This window comes from Pinus tabuliformis, chromosome 3_1, assembly GCF_031772625.1.
Source record: "Pinus tabuliformis cultivar Carrire ecotype Pingquan chromosome 3_1, CPIR1, whole genome shotgun sequence".
NCBI lineage: Eukaryota > Viridiplantae > Streptophyta > Pinopsida > Pinales > Pinaceae > Pinus > Pinus tabuliformis.
Window position 1 is genome coordinate 540,358,590 of NC_142301.1, and position 21,066 is coordinate 540,379,655.

Below are 21,066 nucleotides of genomic sequence, written 5' to 3' on the forward strand. Positions count from 1 at the left end.
TTTCTCCAAGGTATGTGCAATTTCATTACAGCTTGAGTCTTCTACAGGAAGATGCAGATTTTCTACAGGAAGATGCAGATTTTCTACAGGAAGATGCAGACTTTCTACAGGAAGAGCAGCCTTTCTACAGGAAGCTCTGTATTTCTACAGGAAACTTCCTGTAGAAGCTCAGAACGGCCCAGAATTCATTTCATGAGGAGATCTCACGGCTAAGGATGGGTTTGGACGCATGCACGCCACCGTTGTCAACCATGCACATTGCTGTTATCTTGTTCCACCATCCTTGTCGACATGCAACAAGATTACCTGCACCAGCAAAGCAGATCGATGAGTCTCGAGAAAAAGCAAACTGTAAATGGAAAAAGCGCTAGAGATCTCACACCATATTCATCACAGTCCGCCAGAAGCTCCGAGAGCGTGATCATGAGGCCATCCATCGTCATGCAGCATGCACCCAAGGAGGAAGAATTGTTCCAAGACATCCCGCGGGAGTCCTGTAACAGTTAAGCCTGCTAGAGTGGATACCATTCACCGCGCAGGCCACATGAAGTGAAACGTGGGCGCATGCAACCAAAGCATTCCATCCATCATCGGCAGCGTGAACATGGACCTCCGAGACTGTGTAAGTTCGCCAGCAGCAGGTAAATCGACTCATCAGCGTGCAAAGAGCCGAAACATCGTGTGCAGCCACGCAGGTAAGTGTCTCGACCCTTCCTTCCATCAGACTGCATGAATGTTACTTTGATTGATTGCTAAGTGTAAAGGTGAATGGGTTGAGCGACCGTATGGCCATTTGGCCGGCCACGTCGGTCAGTTAATGATCTAGTTGGATGTGTGAGTGGCGGCCATGACAAAGAGAATAGCAGCGCGCACGTGAGAGAAATCCCGTCGAGAAAACGAGTTTAACCGAAGAGGCGGCGACAGATCTGCGGGAATTGATGCGGCAGCAAGTGAACGCACAGTTGAATGATGGGGTGACGTCACCCAATGGTCCGGCGGGGACAGCTCACCCCCGCGCCACGAATTACGCCGAATTCAAAATCTAATCGGCTAGATTGCATTCATGCATGTATCAACCACCAGTTTGAACTCGAGCGGCTATCCTGATCTTTCTGCAGTGTGATACGCCGAGCCTTTGGCTATCAGAGCGATTGAGAAGCACACCCAAGGCGCAGACCGACTGCAGTCTCTCCCGAGAATCGCGCGCTGCATTCTACAGGAACGCTGTCATTCTACAGGAACGCGGCATTCTACAGGAACGCTGTCATCCTACAGGAACGCAGATTTCTACAGGAAAGCAGGTGCCTCACGTAAAAAGGTGGCCAATTAAAGAGGTAACCCTGAACTCTTCATGCAACTGGTTATTAAAGGTGGCAGAATTGTTGTTCACAGTCTGGTCATAGGAAAGTGGTGAAATTGTTGTCTGTCGTGCCTATACCATCATTCTACAGAATGTTGAGTAATTAGACTGTGTTAAGTTCCTCAGGGATAAAATTTTGTGGGTTATGTGCATTATTCTACGCTCTGTCTCAGTAAACTAAAATCTCTTCCACAATCACCACCTCTGGTTAAGAAAACTGTGTTATCATGCCGGGTGGGTTTATTAGACGAGAACCCAATGATTCAAACAAGTTAAGGAGAAATCAGAAAGTGGTGGAGCTCTTCACAAGAGCACAATGGATATCATTTTGTGATAAGCTGCAGGGTTACGACGATGAAGTGGCCGAGGAATTCTTGCAGGCCCTGAGGCCGAAATCCAAGACACTGGCCACAGTGAATTTCAGGGGCCTAAGCCTCAAGCTCACCCCGCAATCTATCAGTAGAATCACTGAACTTCCACTGGGTCTGCCGTGGGATAAGGAAGAACGGAAGTTGAGCCAGCAGGCCAAGAAAGAATTCTTCCCACCTGAGGAGGAATTCTCGGAGGACAAAAATGGGGTGCGAAGAACAAGTTTGTTGCCACCATGGAACGAAGTCAGCTTGCAAATCATGAAGTATATAACCTGTGAAGGTCGTTATAGCATCGTGTATGCATATCACTTTCGGCTGCTGACTGAATTAAGATACCGGATTGATCTCCCTGTAGAACAGAAACTGAGCCTTCCTTATTTCCTGCTACAGTCCTTGATTGAGTGTGCTACAAAGCTCAAAGAAGGCATACCAGATCAAGTGGCTCACCATGGGTTGATCAAGCTTATTGTGGAGGATGCGCTCCATTCGTATAAGGTTCCCCTCTCATGGGGATTATTCAGAAATTTAACAAGAGAGGGAGACATAAAAATGTTGATTGAAGAAACGGGTTCCTCTAGCAGCGAGGAAGAAGAAGCAATAGCCAAGGGTAAGAGAGAAAAAGGCCAGAAAACCCCGACTACAGTGCAGAATAAAGAACAAAAGAAGAAGCATGAGGAAAAGGATGACAAAGCAAAAGAGGGCACACCCATCTTGTCAGCAAAAGAAAAGAGGTTGAAGAGCAGGACGGACAAAGCTGAGGTGGTCCACGTCAGCCCAAGTACCTCATCAGCACCTGCAACCAAAGCAAAAAGAAAAATCCATGCAGCTAAGCAAGAAAAGGTGGTGACAGCAGTGTCTACAGGGAAACAGCAGCAGGCTTCTACAGGAAGCCCGAGAACAGAGCCTACAGGAAAACAGAAGCAGGCTTCTACAGGAAGTCCGAGAACAGAGCCTACAGGAAAACAGAAGCAGGCTTTTGTAGGAAGCCCAAGAACAACGCCTACAGGAAAGTAGCAACAGGCTTCTACAGGAAGCCCGACATTGGTCAAGACCGGGTCTTCTACAGGAAGCCCAACATTAGTAAAGAAAGGGTCTTCTACAGGAGGGCCGAAAGTGGATAAAGCAGGGTCTTCTACAGGAAGCCCGAAATCAGAAAGGAAGGGGCCTTCTACAGGGAGCCCTGGGAGAGTAAAAAGCAAGAAAGAGAAGGCTGGCATTCTCGAAAAGGAGGCAGCAGCTGCGCTGGCCGCCCTCAGTACACCTGCAAAGCCAAAGGAGAAGAGAGAGAGGGAGATCCCTCTACCTTTTGAAGCCAGGAGAAGTCAGAGAGTAAAAACGGGCAAGCCGCAGCCTCCACCCAGCAGCCAAACCACTTTAGGGAGTGTCCCTACTTCACCCAGTGAGAAAACTCCCTCTAAAACATCGGCCACCCCCGAGAAGGGAAGCCCAAAAGTCACTTCCTGGACACGAAAGATAGGCCAATCGCCTTCTGAAGCCCAGCTCAAAGAAACGGGAAAGAGGGAAGAAGTTCCACCCTCGTCACCACCAGGGGCAGAAAAGGCAGGGCCATCAAAAACAGGAAAGGAGGAGCATGTTCCGGTCCCTAGTCCTCGGCCAAGGACAAGGAGCAGGAGCAAGGTTGCTCAAGGATGAGCAAATGGTTTAGCTGGGGGGTGATGATGAGCCCCAATTTTTGGTACAATTTGGGCTCATTTTGGCCTACTTTACTTGCTCAACCATTCATCTTTTATTACTTATGCATTCATTTCTTAGTATATTCGTGTTGTTTGTAGGAAGAAGGGCAGGCACTATATCTATGTGGCTAATACATGGTGATTTCAGGTTTTTGGCATTAAAGAGAGCAAAAGACCACGTGAATGGAGACAAGGAGACAGCAAAGGTGACGTTGCAGGTTTATAGGGAGGTTGTCTACGGCCTTAAATGACTTCCCTCGTAATTATCACCTTAACTCCGAGCTCCAACAGCTCTCCCCACCGAGCTCAAAGGCAGCCAACATGTTCTACAGGATCAGCAGTTTTACAGCAGTTTGACTTCAGTTGGACAGCCAAGCCCCACGAATGAAGGAAGCCAGCTTGATCATCATTGTGTATAAATATGCAGGCCGTAGCCTATGTTAGAAGCTTTTTGACCTTTGGAATTATCATTGTAATCTCTGAGCACGAGTTACAAGCTCGGTGTTTGTTTTTGTGTAAGCCAGTTTTGGCATGACATTAGACTTTTGATTATGAATAAAGGCAAGCAGATTTGGATCTAGTTCTGAGCTTTTAAGGGAGCTATAGCTCTCAGGTTAGGGCCCAACCTGAGAGCAATAGATCTCCTCTGTTTTGTAATGTTATTTGCCTTTTGTTCCAGCACTTTGTTTCTTTGCTTTAACATGCAATTCGAAATTACAGTCTGCTGATTTAGTTTTTATGAGATTGAGTAGGTTTAGCTTATGGTTAAATTGCTTTTAGTTGCTTAGATCAGAATAGGAGATTTGTAACTCATTGGAGCTCCAAGAAAAAGGTTGAGAGAGATCCCACTGCCATCTCTGTTTGGATATTGGGGTGCAGTCTACACCAACCACCAAAAAAATGCAGTTCTTTACTTTATGCATGCTGCAACACAGTCACGTTCATGATAGATCTTTCCACGCACTTCAATCTTGAGACATACCTCTTCATCTTAACTTCATGCACAACTTCTCTTCACGGTTTATATTGCTGTTCACTGAGTTCATAGCACAGGTAGCATAGGATAATGAGTTCTCGTTTTTATGATAGTCATAAGCAATTTGTTTTATTTACACTGCTCCACATCATTCCATTTCCTTCTTCTTCATCTTGACCACGCATAAAGCCACATCCTTGACCTCTGCTCAACTCGGTTATCTTCCAAACTCTTCCATTCCTCACGTAACTTCATTTTCTTGACCTTTCGTTGTTCTAGCCCTCCATCCACCAACCAACTTCGTGCACTCTTTCTCCATCCTATTTCTCTACCCCTGAGCCATCATCAGCTTCACCTCCATCCTACATACTCCCCCATACCATTCCATCACTGCACCATCACCCAAAACGCTCACGGTAGGATATCTTGTAGAAATTCATAGACTTCCTGTAGGATTCCTGAGTTTCCTGTAGAATCCCCTGCAGACATCCTGTAGGAGGCCACTCACTCGGTTGCTGAGCCTCTGAACGTGAGGAGCTTCTGTAGGATGATGCTAGAGATCCCCTAGGACCTCTCCTAGCCTCCCTGACCTTTCCCAAGCTTTCCTTCCCTTTGCACCACCTCTGCACAACCAAACCCTAATAAGAACAAAATCACAATCACTCCAACCATTCAAGCAAAAACATAAAAACAATGTTCTCGTTAATGAAAGTAGTTTGAATTCATGCATTCCACATCACTAGAAGTAATGACATCAGTTTTAGACATTTGCACTCTCGCTATTGCATTATAGAGGTTAAACTAGTCAGATTAGGGTTTCCTAGGGTTTCCATGCTTTGGTTTGCTTTCAGTTCATTTTTGCCAAGTAGATTAGTTTTCTTTGAGATAGCTTTCATCCATAATTTAGCAAGCTTCTTCTGAGAGCATATAGAAGTTGGCTTGAGCCCTAGCGGGACTTGTGCCAGCTGACCAAGTGATAGCTGCGACAAGAGCTAGTACTTGTGCATACAGCACTGTCGCTTCCAAGTTTGTACGAACTACCGGGTTGATAAAATTAGAGATAGGAAGCCCCAGGAGTTGTAGCATTATTGATACAATACTGGAGCTCACCAGTAACGCAAATCCATGAACTTCCTATAGTCTTGGAAAGGCATTATGCCTCTTTGTGCCAAAGTCTTTATTTGGAATTGAAGCCATTGGTCCTTCAGATAGAGGCCATAGGATTTGGTTGGTGTTCTACATTTTAATGCTTCCATGGATAAGCTGGCCATGTATGCTAGTTGAGTCTCTTTCTCTTGTAGCTACCTCCTTAGTAATTCATTTTCAGTTTCAAGGTGGCTTCTTGTAATGGCTTCTCTGTCTCTGAGAGCACTCAACTCTTTGCCCATTTCCCTGAGTTTGTTTTCCATATGGCCAACATCCTCAACTCATTTGGATTTGGCTATCTCCATCCACCTATCTATTCTCACTCTTTCTTTCTCCAATTCAAAAAACAATGGAATTGCAAATTTTTTTGGAATTATCCTACCTCCCTCAAGTAGATTGTAATAGGAGGCAAGACTAGGTTGGGGGTCAGGTTCTTGTAGTTCTTGTGCTTCCTCCTTCACCTCTAGCTGTCCTTTTATCTTTTTCTCAAGCTTTTGGGTCTCCTGTAGTTTGGACAGTGTCTCCTGTAGGACTGTTTGAGCCTCCTGTAGGTCTGGTTTTGGGTCTTGTAGTACTGCCTTTCCCTTCCATGTAGAAGATCTTGGAGTCCCCCTTTCATAGGTTATGGGTGTCTTGGAAGGAGATTCTTTCACCTTGGCAGATGGTGAATCTTCAATGGTAATGGGAACTTTTGAAGAGGGTTGAGGTTTGCCTATTTTAATTCTTGTGCTCTTCCTTGCCTTGAAATACATGGAGGTCTTTCTTTTCCTCTTCTACTTTGGCTTGACTGGTGTACTGAGGGCAGTGAGGGCAGCTGCTGCTTCACTTTCCAAAGTTTCAGGGGACTCTTCTCCTTATTTTGCCTTCGCTACCTCTCTTTCTCCTTCTTCTGTCTCTTTTTCTATCTCCTCAGCTTTTCCCTCCTCTATTTCGTTTCCTTCCTCCTTCCTTTCTTGCTCTGTTATGTCACCACTAGCTTCATCTTCGCCTCCTTGTTGTTCTTCCTCCTCACTGCCAGTAGGACTGGCATCATAGGTTAATGCCTTTATGTCATCCTCAGGTATCATATTTCGGAAAAATTCCCATGCCATAGGAAGTGTAAAGGTATGGAGGGCTTCCTCTACTAGTATTTTGATTAAACCATGGTGAGCTAGCTTCCCTGAATTTCCTGCTTGTACCTTGGTGCTAGAGTCAATGAGGGACTAAAGGAGAAAGTAAGGGATACTAAGCTTTTGAGGGGCTGGGGTATCCATGCTGTATCTCAAGTCATGGAGGATTATGAAATGGTATCCATAAACAATGTTGTGCCTCCCCTCACAAGAAATGTATTTGATTACTTGGTAGCTAAACTCATCCCAAGGATATGGTATACTAGCCCTTCTAATTCAATTTTTATCTTCAACAGGAGTTTCATTATTTTGGAAAAATTTCTTCTTGGAAGTCTGGCCAATTGGTTTCTCATCTTTACTCCAAGGCAGCCCAAGAGGAATGGTAGTGACCCTACTAATGAGTTCAGGGGTTATTTCAATGGAGAGGCCTCTAATGGTTATAGTAGCATGAGTTCTTGTGTGAGGGACTAGAGAGAGAGCAAATTCTTGGGCAATTTCATCATCAAACCCTCGAAATTTCTCAAAGAAATTCATCCAGTTTGCCCTTGTGAATATGTCCACCACTTGAGGATGTGCATGGAGCCTAGTGGAGCTAGTGAGCTCCTTTCTCATAAACCCTTATGTCATACTTCCTGTACACTTTTGGAAACCCAAATATGGAGGTGGAGACAGAATTTTGAGGAAAATAGAGAAACGGAGGAGATTGTGTTTTTTTTTTAAACAAACATAATTTTTTTTCTTTATGTATTTTCTACCCTCCTAAAGACCTATTTCATTCTCAAATTGAGACCACTTATTTCATATATTGACATTCAATAGCGGGCATTCATGAACCCTGCCTCTTCAGACTAAAATTCGTGCCAAAAATTGTGTTTTCTCCCTTCAAAATGGCTCACTACCCCTCCTGTAGAACCCTGTTGTCTCTCTTGTAGATTTCTTGTAGGTGCTCCTGTAGATTTCTTGTAGGTGTTCTTGTAGACAACGTCGAGAGCAAGAATATGGAGTAAATCAATGGAGGATGGTGGTTACAGGGCTGTGGGGGCACAAGAGGACTATTGTGGCTGAGTTATGAGGAGGAAATGAAGAAAAGGTTGTGAGAATGCACAGGGAGGAGTGATCATTACCCTTTATGGATATTTTTGGTTATGAATGTTGAGCTGGCAAGGTGTACATTGCCCATATTCAGATCGTTGGTCCCCACCTACTTGGTAATCATGGTTTCTCCTCGCAATCATCCCTCATTGTTACGTTAGAGTTCACACTTCCTTCCACTACCTATCCTTGGCATCTCGTTCTTGAGTTGACTATGCACACGTGTGGGTGACATCTCGGATAAGTGGAGTCATCTATATGAATGTGGCCGAGTTAACTGGCCACCCTTCCTCATTCAATCTCAACCATCTCATTTCCTTTGTATTATTTCTAATTATGCAAATGCAAATAGAGGAGTGACTTAGTTACTTACCTGTGATCCGAGTTTATTGGTTGTGAGGTGTTGTGGCTTTCTCTGTTGCATGCCTTCATTTTTCTTCATGCATGTTGTCCTTGCTTGTTGATGTGTTGTTGTTTTGTTTTGCAGGTTCTTTCTTTGCTGGAGTTGAGCTGCATGTGCCTTTCCAACCAACAGATGTTCACTCTTTTGCTGTTGGTGCTGGACTTTTATGGGATCAGATGCTACAGGAATTCCTACAGGAGCTCCTGTAGCTGCTTCTCCCCTTGAAACTTCAACTTCTTCCAGTGCTTGGAGGTCAAGAATAATGCCAGAGGTGTAATGAATGATGGAGGGATAGTAGATAAGCTTCAGGTAAGGTTATTGGTGTCTTTTCCATTTTTTTTTTTTTTTTTCAAAACTGGAAAATTGTTTTTTCTGTGTTTTTTCCTTGGACAGGAGAAGAAAAAAATGATGCTTGGGGTGTGATGCAAGCTTGGAAATGATTGCAAGGAGGTTTGGAGATGATAAGAGGGATTATAGATTCCTCATGAAGCTGTCCTATTTCCCTTACACAGAGGCTCGTGAGGATGCAGTAGGCGAAATCACTCAAGGAATACGTAGATGTTGCTCGACATGAGTGTTGTGGGGAAAAATGCTTATGCAGGACGATCCTATCCACCTAAGGTGTGACAGTGCCTTAGCAACAAATAGAAACAACTATTCTAGTATTCTTCCTTTATGAATTAAGAATGAAGAGAGATGGATGGACTAACCGGTGTCTTCCGCTTGTCCCTCGATCCAGTTTCTCTTCTCTTTGAGAGCTCCCAGCTACTTGCCTTCTCGCTCGCCCAGCTTCAACAAGTTTCTGCAAGATCACAAGAAGGCAACACTACACAAAGACATAGATTCATATTCATAACTAGTTCAGGATTAGAAATAAACTAAACATACTAATGCAATCATACATCAAAGACACATCAGCATGTAGGAGAAACCAAAATAGCTTTATTGATGAAATAACAAGGTTCAGGAGGAGATACAACCAAGAGAGTTCCAATCCAGCATCTACCTCCCAGCGAATGAAATCCTTTCTTCACCTCCCTTCAAAGCATAAAGCACCCAATGATTCCAATCTCAAACCAACAGCAATTCTTGCAATATCCAAATTCTAGCCTCCAGATCTCATGGAGGAGAGATCCATATATAGATGTTTGGAGAGAGGATGAGTTAGCTTGAGATCTGACTAGTGTCCTCTCTCTCTGTCAGTTCTTGCTTCCACTTGGAGACTAAGAGCCTCTTACTCATCACTTAGTCGAACTCAGCAAGGCAAGTGTTATGGAGGAAGATTCTGGAAGCTTCCACAGTCTTTACACCTCGCACAAAGGACCCTGCCATTTGTCATTTCCCGCTCAACGCACACTGGTAGTGCATTTGGGTGCGTTGCAACACACCTAGCTAGTGTACTGGGGTGCTTTGCAATGCAGGTGGCCAGTGGAGCCACTGAAATGATCCTGATTTGACTTGTTTTTGAGCAGTTTCTGGTGGAGAACTTCTGTGAATTGCTGTGGTTTGCTGGCCTTGTTCCTCTAGGGGTAGGAACAACATGTTTAGGGACTTTGGATCCCTTGGATTATGGACATTTCATGCTTAGAGCTGTAAGGCAAAAAAATGTCTATAACAGTTGCCCCCTAAAGTATGAGGCCGTTTATCGGGTGAAATGCTTTATTAGGAGGATCCGAAGTTCTTTTAATGCTGGGAGGAGACCTGTAATACAATACAATACAATACATTATTTTCATACTTTTTTCATGATCTAGCTGAGGCGGGCATTCCCATGCTCAGCTTTATAAATTCATTTTCATGTACATATAACAGACAATCGTTTGATGATAGACCGATGATTCTGATAGAGCCATCATCCTTTTGGTAGGATGATTATCTGTGATGCAAAGCTGTACATTTCCATGTCTTTATTTTCTGAATATATATCGCAGCCCGGATGGATGAAACTAGATCCGGGGTCTTCAATCTCGTCCGATCTTCACTCTAAGTACAAGTCGATCCATGTGAGAATTGCTCTGAAGTCGAACATGGAAAGACATCGCTTGATTACCAGTCAATGATGTAAACTGTTAACAAGCACGAGAGGAATCACCGATAATGATGATGACCCTCAAGGTACTGCAGTACAATTCACGTGGTGTGAATAGAGGACTTGGCGTCGAACACCACGCAAAATATTTCGGTCGAAGGTCATTGATGTATACCTGTCGTCGGAAGTGAGAAACTTGCCATTGAGGCATGCAAGCTTCAAAGTACTGAAGGGGTTGTTCCTAGATCAACTTCTTGGATAATGAGCTAATGTCGACAAGAAGCGATCCGTCAAAGGAGGGCCTTGATGAATCCCACATCAATGACACGGAATAGAGCTAATGATTTTGATGGAGGTGAAAATGATCTGATGACATATGATTCAGGGTGGCGGTCATGAAAGAGTATAATGTATGGTAGTGGATGGGACACAGGTGACTTCTCTGAATGACTTCTCTTGAACATATGGCGACACTTATGCGATGGATTGGTAGCATTTACCCCAAATATGGATGGTATGGCGAGACCATGGTGATGTGACCAGTGAATGGAACAACCCAACCCGATTGTGGTACAGAGGAAAATTTTCATGCTCAAGAGCGACTTGCTACCATCAAAGTTTCTTTGAGTTTCTCCCAATTTTTCCCCAGTCATTGCTGACCAGTACCTATTTATTTTTGTCAAGCTTGAGGAGGATAACATATGCTTGTTCTATAATTTTCCCTTCGGGCAAACCCATCGCTATGTTTTAACGAGCCTAGCGATAGTGAAACTCGTTCTCGTCTAAAGACAAGTTTGTCGCTATTTCATGCATTTAACGAGTCTAACGACAAGGATAACTCGGTCCTTTTCATTTTTAGAGAGTCTGAAAAGGTACATAAAGTTAACTCCAAAAGTCCTTTTTCGTCATCTAATCCCTTAAGTCCGAAAAAGTATAAAACAATACAGAAGGGATGAATTTTCGATATCTTTAACGAGTCGAATAAAACAAGCACTCGATCTTTTTGTGAAATAATCCCTTAGGTCCAAAAAGATTAAAATCTAGAGGAGGGATAGCTCTTCCGGTCACTTTAACGAGCTGGAAGGCCAAAACTTGGCAATCTTATCATATTTTACGAGTCAAATGAAAAAAGCTTAAAGAAGACTCGTCTTTTGAGGAACGCGTGATAAAATGGGTAGCAGTTGATTCCAGGGAAGGATTGGATTTTCCAAATGACGGCAGTGTCACAAGGATGGCTAGTGAATTCACTCTTTGCAGTTGTTCCTCAAAATGGGTAAACAATCACATGGAGGTGAATGATTGGCCAATGGAAAAGTGGAGGTGATGGGCAAACACGACCAAGGCTTTAATGGCTGATGATGCTACATTCATGGTGGTTATTTACCGGAATAGTTCATTTTTAACGAGCTTAAACGCGGGTGGAAACATTTGCTCGATCTTATGTTTATTTTTTAACGAGCATGAACTATGTGCTAAAACTGCTCGATCTTGCGTTTATTTTTTAACGAGCATGAACTGTGTGCTAAAACTGCTCGATAGATGGTCTCGTTTTGATTTTCACCATAAATAGCTTTGTTCTTTCAAAAGATAGTACTGTATCTTTGACTGCTTCATCAAACAAGTTAGAAATAAACAATATTTGCTTGAAAATGAGATTAAAACACTAATATTTTACTTTGAACTACGTGAAAAGCATTCAAAAAGTGTTTTTACCTCTCATTTTACCATTTCATTTGCACTTGGTTTGTTGGAGCTTTGGAGGTGCCTCTTTCCCTTCGATTTTCATCAGCTGATTTCGGGAGATTCTGTGGATGATTCTCGGTGCCGTCTGGACCAGGTAGGAGCTAAACCCGAGCTCTTTCATTTCATGGTTTCCTTTTTGCATTCTGTGCCTCTTTTCCTATTTTTCTGAGTCCCTGGGGTTTGATGGGCTCGTTCTGCCATCAACGCACCCTGTGGCTATCGAAACCTGCGCTGAATGTGTGCCATTATTAAGGCAGTTTGGCATTCAACGCAGGTGGAGCACTCCTGCAGGTGCGTTGGGCGAAAAAGAGGAACTTGTTGCATAGTTTTTGATGAAAATTTTGCCTGTTTTTATCAAAATCAGGATCTTACTCCTTCTCTTATTTGTTTTGCAGGGATCTTTGAGAAAAATGACCCTTACATGGTGAGAACGAGAGCGTGAAGAAGAGGACATGATTGCCCTACATGATCCAGTTACAGTGAACGCGCTGAGGAACTGTGGCTTGCTGAAGTTCTTCCGCATCTCTAGCATGAGACAACAGATCAACCTACTGCAATATTTGCTCGATGCTTGGGATCCCGACCACCAAGTTTTCCAGATTAGGAGCAAATCTATACCCTTGACAGCAGCGGACATCTATTTCTTGACTGGTTTGTCGAGGCGAGGTGCCCCCATCTCTTTGTCGGGTTCGGTCCGGGGGAGCAATTCTGTGAGAGATTATGTCCGCCAGTATTGTAGGGAAGGATCTCAGCCGAGTAAAGACGGCAAGATCATCATCCGCGATGTCACCGATAGGCCCCTCAGGGCTATCCTATTTAATTTCGGTAGGATGGCCGGTAGCACATCCCTTCATGTAGCCAACAGGTCCTATATGCAACATGCCTTGGAATGCCTCCAATCGAAATTGTTCAACTGGTGTGATGCAGTACTTCTGGTGATGAAAGAATAGTTGACCAAGGTAAAAATCGGAAGATTGAAGAACTTTGGGTTTGGTTCTATTTTGACCGCTTTTGCCTTGGAGAAGATACCACTGATGCAGCCTCAATACATTGCACTTGACTTGCCTTCTCCTACTCAACCCCGTATGCAGAGATGGGTTGACCACATGTCTAGGCATGCCGGCCAGTCTCAGATTTCGTTTTCTGTTACCTTCTTCAGGTGGTTCGATCGTCAGGAGATGGCTTATGCCGAGTATCCATATGCTGGCATGGATTTCCGGGGTGACCCAGATTTAGTACTGCCGGCTGGCGAGCAGTGGGGTGATATTGGTACAATTTCTGACAATATCACTGTTTATTGTTTTTTCTTATAATGTTCTTGTGCTTTATTCTATCAAGACTTTAATCAAACTCATGTGTACATGCAGATGTTGGTCCTGTTGGCCCAGTAGCCCGTCCGAGAGCGCCAGCTGTCACCCCAGTAGGAGAGGCTGCCGGGAGAGTTATTCTTTGCAATCTCGATGTGGCTGAGACTCTTTCAGCTGTGCAGGAGCAGGTTGAGAGCCTTACTCTCGGTATTCCAGATGTGAGGATTGACGAGTTGCCGTTGCAGCTACAGCGGCATACTACTGGTGTGCCCAGACGATGACCTCGTCTCTTACGCATGATCGCACAGGCCGTGACTTGCTATCACGAGCATCATTAGACTAGGGTGCCCCCTAGAATTTTGAGTTTTTGGGTCATATGACCAATTTTGTCTTGGTTACAGAACATTATATGTAAACTATAAACAGCTATATACATTTTGATTTTCGGAGTTTTATTTTGGTTTATGTGATCCACATGTGAAACATTGATAATGTTTTTCTTTTTATAAATTTTGCAAATGTCTATCTAACACATAGTTTGCTAATGAGTCGGTTAATGTGTTTAAGTTTCTAGAAATGTGTTGATATTGAATAAGATCAAATTGTCTTTCCAAAATCTTAACCCTTAGGAACATGCGATAAATAGCTGGATTTCGGACAGAGTAGATACCAGTGAGTTGCAGTATTACGAGTTGTGAGTCTAGCCTGACGATTAGTCGGCGTATACCATGGGTGATGGCATCAGAGAGTAGTTCTATCAACGCGCTATACTCAGCGATGTTATTCGTTGATTGACCAATACATACACCTCTGAAACTTACTAACTCGCCACTTGGATCAAAAATGGCCCAGGTCGTGGAGGATAGGTTCCGTGAACTACGACTCGCTCCGTCGGCATATCCAACACATGGTTCCAATGGATTTGACATCTGCAATAAATGTAAAAAGTGGATTACTTGACCAAAATAAACACTTTAGCGAAAACAAAAGTATAACAAAAGCATACAGGTTACTATTAGGCATAGTAACGCTTGAGGTACAACCCGTTACGAGGTTGCGCCAGTGGAATTCCATCATAATCCATTAACTCGTAGGATCCTTTTGCTAATACCCTTTTAACAATATAGGGACCCATCCATAAAGAATTAAATTTACCAGCTCCCAATTTATCAGATTCTTGGTCGTAAAGCAAGACCAAGTCACCTTCTGAGAAGACACAAGGTTTGACATTTTTGTCGAACTGCGCCTTGACTCGTTTCTTATGGGCTTCGTTAGCCAAAATGGCGTCACGACGGGTTTCATCCAATTGGATTAACTCCAAGAAACGAGCCTCTTCTTCTGAAGTTCCGGGGAGGAGATCAATTGCGAGTTTAAGAGACGAGATTTCACACTGGATTGGTAGGACTGCTTCTAGGCCATACACCAGTTGGAAAGGTGTGAATCCAGTTGCATTCCTTACCGATGTTCGGTAGGCCCACAAAGCTGAGTACAGGATTAGGTGCCATCTTCTTTTGTGAACCCCAATCATCCTTTGCAGCATGCGCTTCAGGACTTTGTTGATTGCTTCAACTTGTCCGTTGGCTTGCAAATAATATGGGGTAGAGATGTCGTGAGACAACCCTAGTTTGGCAGCTAATTCGACCATCATGTGATTGCGAAAATGCGATCCATGATCTGTAACTATGGCCTGTGGTACGCCGAATCTGTCGACTACATGATTGAAAAAGAATAGGGCAGCTGTTTCACCAGTATTATCTAATGTAGGCATCACCTCGGCCCATTTGGTAAAATAGTCAACCGCGACTATGATATAACCATGCCCCCTGGTCGAGGTGGGGTTACATGTCATGAAATCGATGCCCCATTTGGCGAAAGGCCCCACAGCTACTATTGGATGTAGCGGAGCGGGTGATCTTCTGGTTTTGCTATCAAAAATTTGACAAGCATGGCAACTTCTGACTGCGGTTATGCAATCTTTGAACATTGTTGGCTAGAAGTATCCTGCTTGTAAGATTTTTTGTGCTGTAGCATATCCAGATTGGTGCCCCCCACAGGCGCCTGAATGACATTCATTCAGGGCTTTTTTGGCTTCCTCATGGGTGAGGCACCTTCTCAGAACTGTATCGACACCACGACGGTAAAGTGTATCACCGACGATCATGTAGTCTTTTGCTTGGTATCGAATACGTTTTTGTTCTGAGTGGGAGGTGTTTGGCCGAAATCTTTGGGTTTGGAGATAAACAATTATATCTCCATACCGCTCATCACTTGTGGATATCAGAAACAAACTTTCGTCCACGATTGATTCTTGGGATGTTTCATTGTTGGGCGACGATGGGAGATCGCATAATAATTCTGTGAAAACTAGAGCTTTCTTTGATTTGGATTTTACAAATTCCAGATCAAACTCTTGAAGGATTGCTATCCATTTTGAATATTTGCCCCCCAGCAACTGTTGTGACAATATATAAGTCATGGGGTTGTAATCTGATAGAATGATAGTTTTCCGAAAGAGGACATAATGTCGAAATCTCTGTATCTCTTGAACAGCAGCGAGTGCTAGCTTTTCAACGTAAGAATATTTGCTTTCTATATCATTTAAGTTTTTACTTAGATAACATATACGATGTTCGATTCCATCGACTTCTTGAACTAAAACCATCGTAATGGTCGTATCCGCTGCAGCCAGATACAGGTTAAAGTCTCTTTGATAGTCGGGGGCATACATTAGTGATGCTTTTACTAGGGAATCTTTCAAAGCATCAAAAGAAGCTTGCGCAACTTCATCCCAGACAAAAGGTACTTCATTTTTCAAAAGACGTGTATAACCTTTAGCAAGTTCTGTGTAATTTGGAATGAACCTCCTCAGAAAGTTTGCTTTCCCTTGGAGTTTCTGAATCTGAAGCAAATTTGAAGGTGGAGGCAAATTTATGATTGCCTGAACCTTACAGGGGTCGAGACGAATCCTGTCCTTGGAGACTACAGAGCCAAGTAAACGACCAAAACTGATGCAAAATACACATTTGTGAGTCGTATCTTGTAGTGTCGGCAACGTAGAAATATCGCTCTTAAATGTTGCGGATGATCAGTCTGCTTTTGCGAGTGAGCCGGAAGGTCGTCGAGGTATGGTTGAACGATGTTCTTGATGTCATGGAAGGCATAATTCATTGGCCTCTAAAACGTCGCCCCAACGTTCTTTAAACCAAAGGGTAATTTTTGATATGCGAATGTGCCCCACGGACAAATGAATGCAGTCTTTGACTGGTCCTGTGGGCGGATATTTATTTGATTATACCCGGAGAATCCATCCATAAATGAAAAGATTTCACATCCGGCGCATTCATCAATTATCTGGTCGATGAAGGGTGTCGGGTAGTTGTCTTTTGGACAAGCTTGATTTACATCCCTATAATCGACGCACACTCTAATTGTTCCTTGTTTTTTCATAACAGGGACAATATTCGATACCCAATCGGTTAGAGGAACCGGGTAGATGAAACTAGCATGGAGAAGTTTTTCGACTTCCGCCTTAATGGCAGCGGCTTTCTTGGGGTGCACATGCCTTAGCCGTTGTCTTACTGGTTTGACATCAGGATACATCTTAATTTCATGTTCAACGATACTCGAGTCGATGCCTGGCATTTCAACATATGACCAAGCAAAGACATCTCTAAATTCGCGAAAAAGAGAGTTATATATTTCCAGTTCTGAAGGAGAACAACATTTCCCGACATAAATATTTTCTACAACATCTGTTTTGGTCGAGATATTTACGGCTATAGTCTCTTCAATATTGGATAGGTTCCACTTGGAATCCACCGTATTTACAGTATTTGATAGGAATTCAAAGACTGAAGGATGATATAGGTCATCTTGAGTATCTTCTTCACGATCCGGAAGAAGGGAACGATGGTGGTTATCATTCCATGGTGCCCCCTCAATCAACATTGATTGTATGATTCCTTTGTCGGTTCCATGCACTCGCGACCAAGGATCTAACGGGGTACCATATTCTCTAGACCTATCTATCCAAATGCATGATGAGTGTTGATTTGGGTTCGCCTCCCAAGCTAGGAACATTGATTGCTACAATATTTCCATTGGGCTTGGGGGAAAAACCATTGCATGATCCATGTCAATATCGTCTTCTGAAATCTTTTGTGCTGAAGATATCATGTTGCAGGTTCCAACCAACGTTACTTCTCCTATATAGATTGGAGGTGGAAGTGCGAAAGTTCCCATTAATATGGGGTCTTTTAGTAGGCCTACTCCGATATTTTGAAGCGAATGGGTGCTCCCATGGATCATTGGAATGCTTCCTATATCTTGAGAACCATTAGGGAGGAAGTTTTGCTGGTCGACGATTGTAATCCCTCCTTGGAAAGGGAATGCAATCTTTCTGAAATAGGTCGACATGACAGCTGCCATGGCATAGATCCATGGTCTTCCTAGTAGGATGTTGTAGTCAAGATTCCCATCAATGACTTCGACATCTATTTCTACCGTTTTCCCTCCTAGTTCAACTTTCAAGTTATTTAGGATACCATATGGGGTATACGATCATCCATCAAATGCTTTTAATGTTGTTGAAGATTGTGACAAGGTTGGAGATCCTAAATTTTTCCAGCAGCTCATCGACATAATACATGTGGATGCCCCCTCATCAATAATCGTTCTATGAACAGTTTTGTTGAGGGCTTTCACTTGAATAAGGAAAGCTAATTGAGCTGGTAACTGAGGATCGTATCCTTTATGATCGAAGGATACAAGATTGGAATCCCTTGGGTCAACCCCACCAATAGCTGATAACAAAGCCTGCCTTTGGGATGGGAAATTTTGTAGTACTTCAAGAGTTGACATAGTGGATGGCGATTGGGCCAAATCTTCCACTATGTTATAATGCTGCGCTGCCCTAGCGCGAGGATTAAATGTCGACTTGTGTACTACTCCCTTTGGCGGTTTTATTGTTAATTCAGGTATTATTGGTGGCGTTACAACTTCTGTCGAAGTTGTTGTCGAACTACTTGGTTGATATTTATCCTTGTTGTTCGACATCTGCGAATTCCCGTAATCTTTGTTCCTTTTCGAGATCAAAGCATCATTTTTCTGTTTTGAAACCGACAACATTAGCACTTGAGACGGGGAAGCATCTCCACTATCAACCAGATTTGTTCCTGGATTTGGAAACAGATCAGTTAATACTGCTGAGGTTTTCGAACTCTTAAAGAATTTCTTAAGCTCAGCTTTGTATGGACATTCGCTTGTCCAATGACGCTCGTCAAATATCTGACACCCTGTAGTAGGGGGTTTCCTATTTCCAGGAGGGTTTGAAGAAGGTTTTTCAGGTGATGATTCATCCTGTTTCTTCTTCTTCCCTTTGTTTTGTTTCTTCTTGCTTCCTGGTTGTTTGGTTTCTTCGCCCTTATCTGTTGATACGACATTTACTTCCGAAGTAAGAATTTCGTCTTTTGCATTTCGATCTGAAATCTTACGGGCCTTCTTGGATGTAGCCTTTGTCGATTTCGCGTTTGTCGTGCTAATCACGCCATCGCCGGCATGAGAGTCATTGTTTGATTTAGGAGGAGGAGGAATTGATAATTCCGGTCTAGGGGCGTCAGGTATTTTGTCGTAGAGCATGCCAGACTGAGTATAGACCAAGTCCAGATATTGCGCACGAGTGATAACTTGCTCTTCCGTTACGACTCCCCCCTTTGCCACATCTTCCGTAATGGTAGGAAGTAATGACTTTATAAACCATTCAGCTAATAGCTGATCGGGAACGTATGTTTTCACCATCCTACGACTACATCGCCACTCATGTATATGATCAGATATGTGAGTGGCTGTTGTCTGTTTGAAGTTGGTAAGGATTTCCGTTCCTGTTTCATACCTTATTGGTAATTGAAAATGGGTTAAAAAGGTAGTGGCTAAGGTGCTGAAATTATCGAACGAAGCTCTAGGTAATTCAATATACCATTTAGCCGCTGGACCCGTTAACGTCCTCTAAAAGAGGCGAAGCCTTATCGAATCATCATTTAAGGTGTTTGACGAACACCATAGATGAAATGTCATCACGTGATTCGATGGATCTTCACCCGGATTTCCATTAAATCTAGGAATATCTGATGGAAGTTTGTGTGGAATCGCTGGCCACCAAGGGGCGTAAGCAATTGGATCGTTCGTTAACTGGTGTAAATCAGGTAACTCTAGAGTTGCCACGAATGGTAACTACTGGCTCAGGTTAGGTGAAGCATACCCAGGATACGATGGGATCGCCTGAGCAGTTGGTCTTTGCATACCAGCATAATGCAGCTGATGCTGGTATGACTGGTAAGGTTGGTGGACAAGACCATTGTAAAATGGTTGATTTTGACCGTTTTGAATGTACGGTTGTCCACTGTTTGCAAAGATCTGCTGCTCAGAACCTTGGTATACTTGTTCGAATTGTGGTTGTTGGTATTGCACCAGCCATGGTTGAGAAGCCATGTGCTGTTGCGATATACTAATCGTTGGACCAAGGTGTGGGGTAATTGTACCCGTTTGGACCTGTGTTGCCCCACTAGTTGGCGATTGTGGTTGAGTCGCAGGGTCAAGGGGTTGTTGCATTACAACCTGAGAAATCTGAGGTTGACATACAACAGGCAGCGTTTGAACTTGCGACACCGTCACAATAGCTGGTGAAGTTGGGATTTTTGACATAGGTACACATTGTTGCATAGAATACACAACCCTTGGTTGTTGAGGTAGCATAGGTACCCAACCACTTGAAGTAATTCCATTGTAACCTGAACTTTGTTGCGAACTCCCGTATGGATAACCTCCCGAAGGGGGTAATGAAAGGGCATACTGGCCCCCATACGGTGGTAATCGGGCACTGAAGGGAATTGTTTGCCCTTGGGGACCGGATTGCCCAAATTGACCTCCAAATGGATCAATTTGTTGAGTCTCAATATAAGAGTTGCTAGGTATTATTCCAGAGGAACAAACAGGAATAGACCATACTGTCGTGATAGCCCCTGAATGGGCTCCTTCTAGCGGTTGAGAGCTAGTTGGGACAGATGGTATGCCAGCGAACATTGTCGGAGTGATGGCAGGGAGTTCTGCTGTCGTTGTGTCAGGTGCCACAGTCCTAGATGTTGACGGTTGTTCAGACATTTTTAGTCTATCCAAGAGATTCCCTAGCGATTCTACAGGAACTTCCGCTGGTGGTAGACTAACTTCTGAAGAAGGATATAGAGTGACCCCGACTCCAAATTGAGTTGGAGTACTTGTTGAAGGGTCTTCTACAATCTCTTCAATCACAATCAGACCAGGTGGAAGAGGAAGAGCGTCAGGTCCGTAAAATATTTCTGGTGCCGAAGAAGGGGTGGAATCGACAGCGACAGATGTTTGAAGAGCACGACTCTCCAGACCAGTTACTGATAGAACTGGTTCGGTAACACAAGTGTTTACTCTCAAACTAGGATCAGTATCACTGTCCCTCTGTGGCTTTTGAACTTCTTCTGAAGAGGCAGGGATTCCAGAAATATTTTCAGTAACCGGAACCTCCGATGTCGTCAAAACACTTGTTCTAACTTTAAGAGGAGATTTGGAAACGGTTAAACGAGTTCGCTTTGTCCATACTGGTTTCGATTCCGGAGACAAAGATGGTTGACTCGTATGCCTTCGCGAACGACGGGGTTTCAATTGAATTTCTTCCACGATTGCGGATTACTTGATCAACTAAAATAAAAAGGGAAGTATGTTTCCGATTTGAATGAATTTTAGACGCTTTTAGACACAACTTGTTTTTTCAATTTTAAAGAGTCGAGAAAAAACAAAAGATGACTCTAGTCG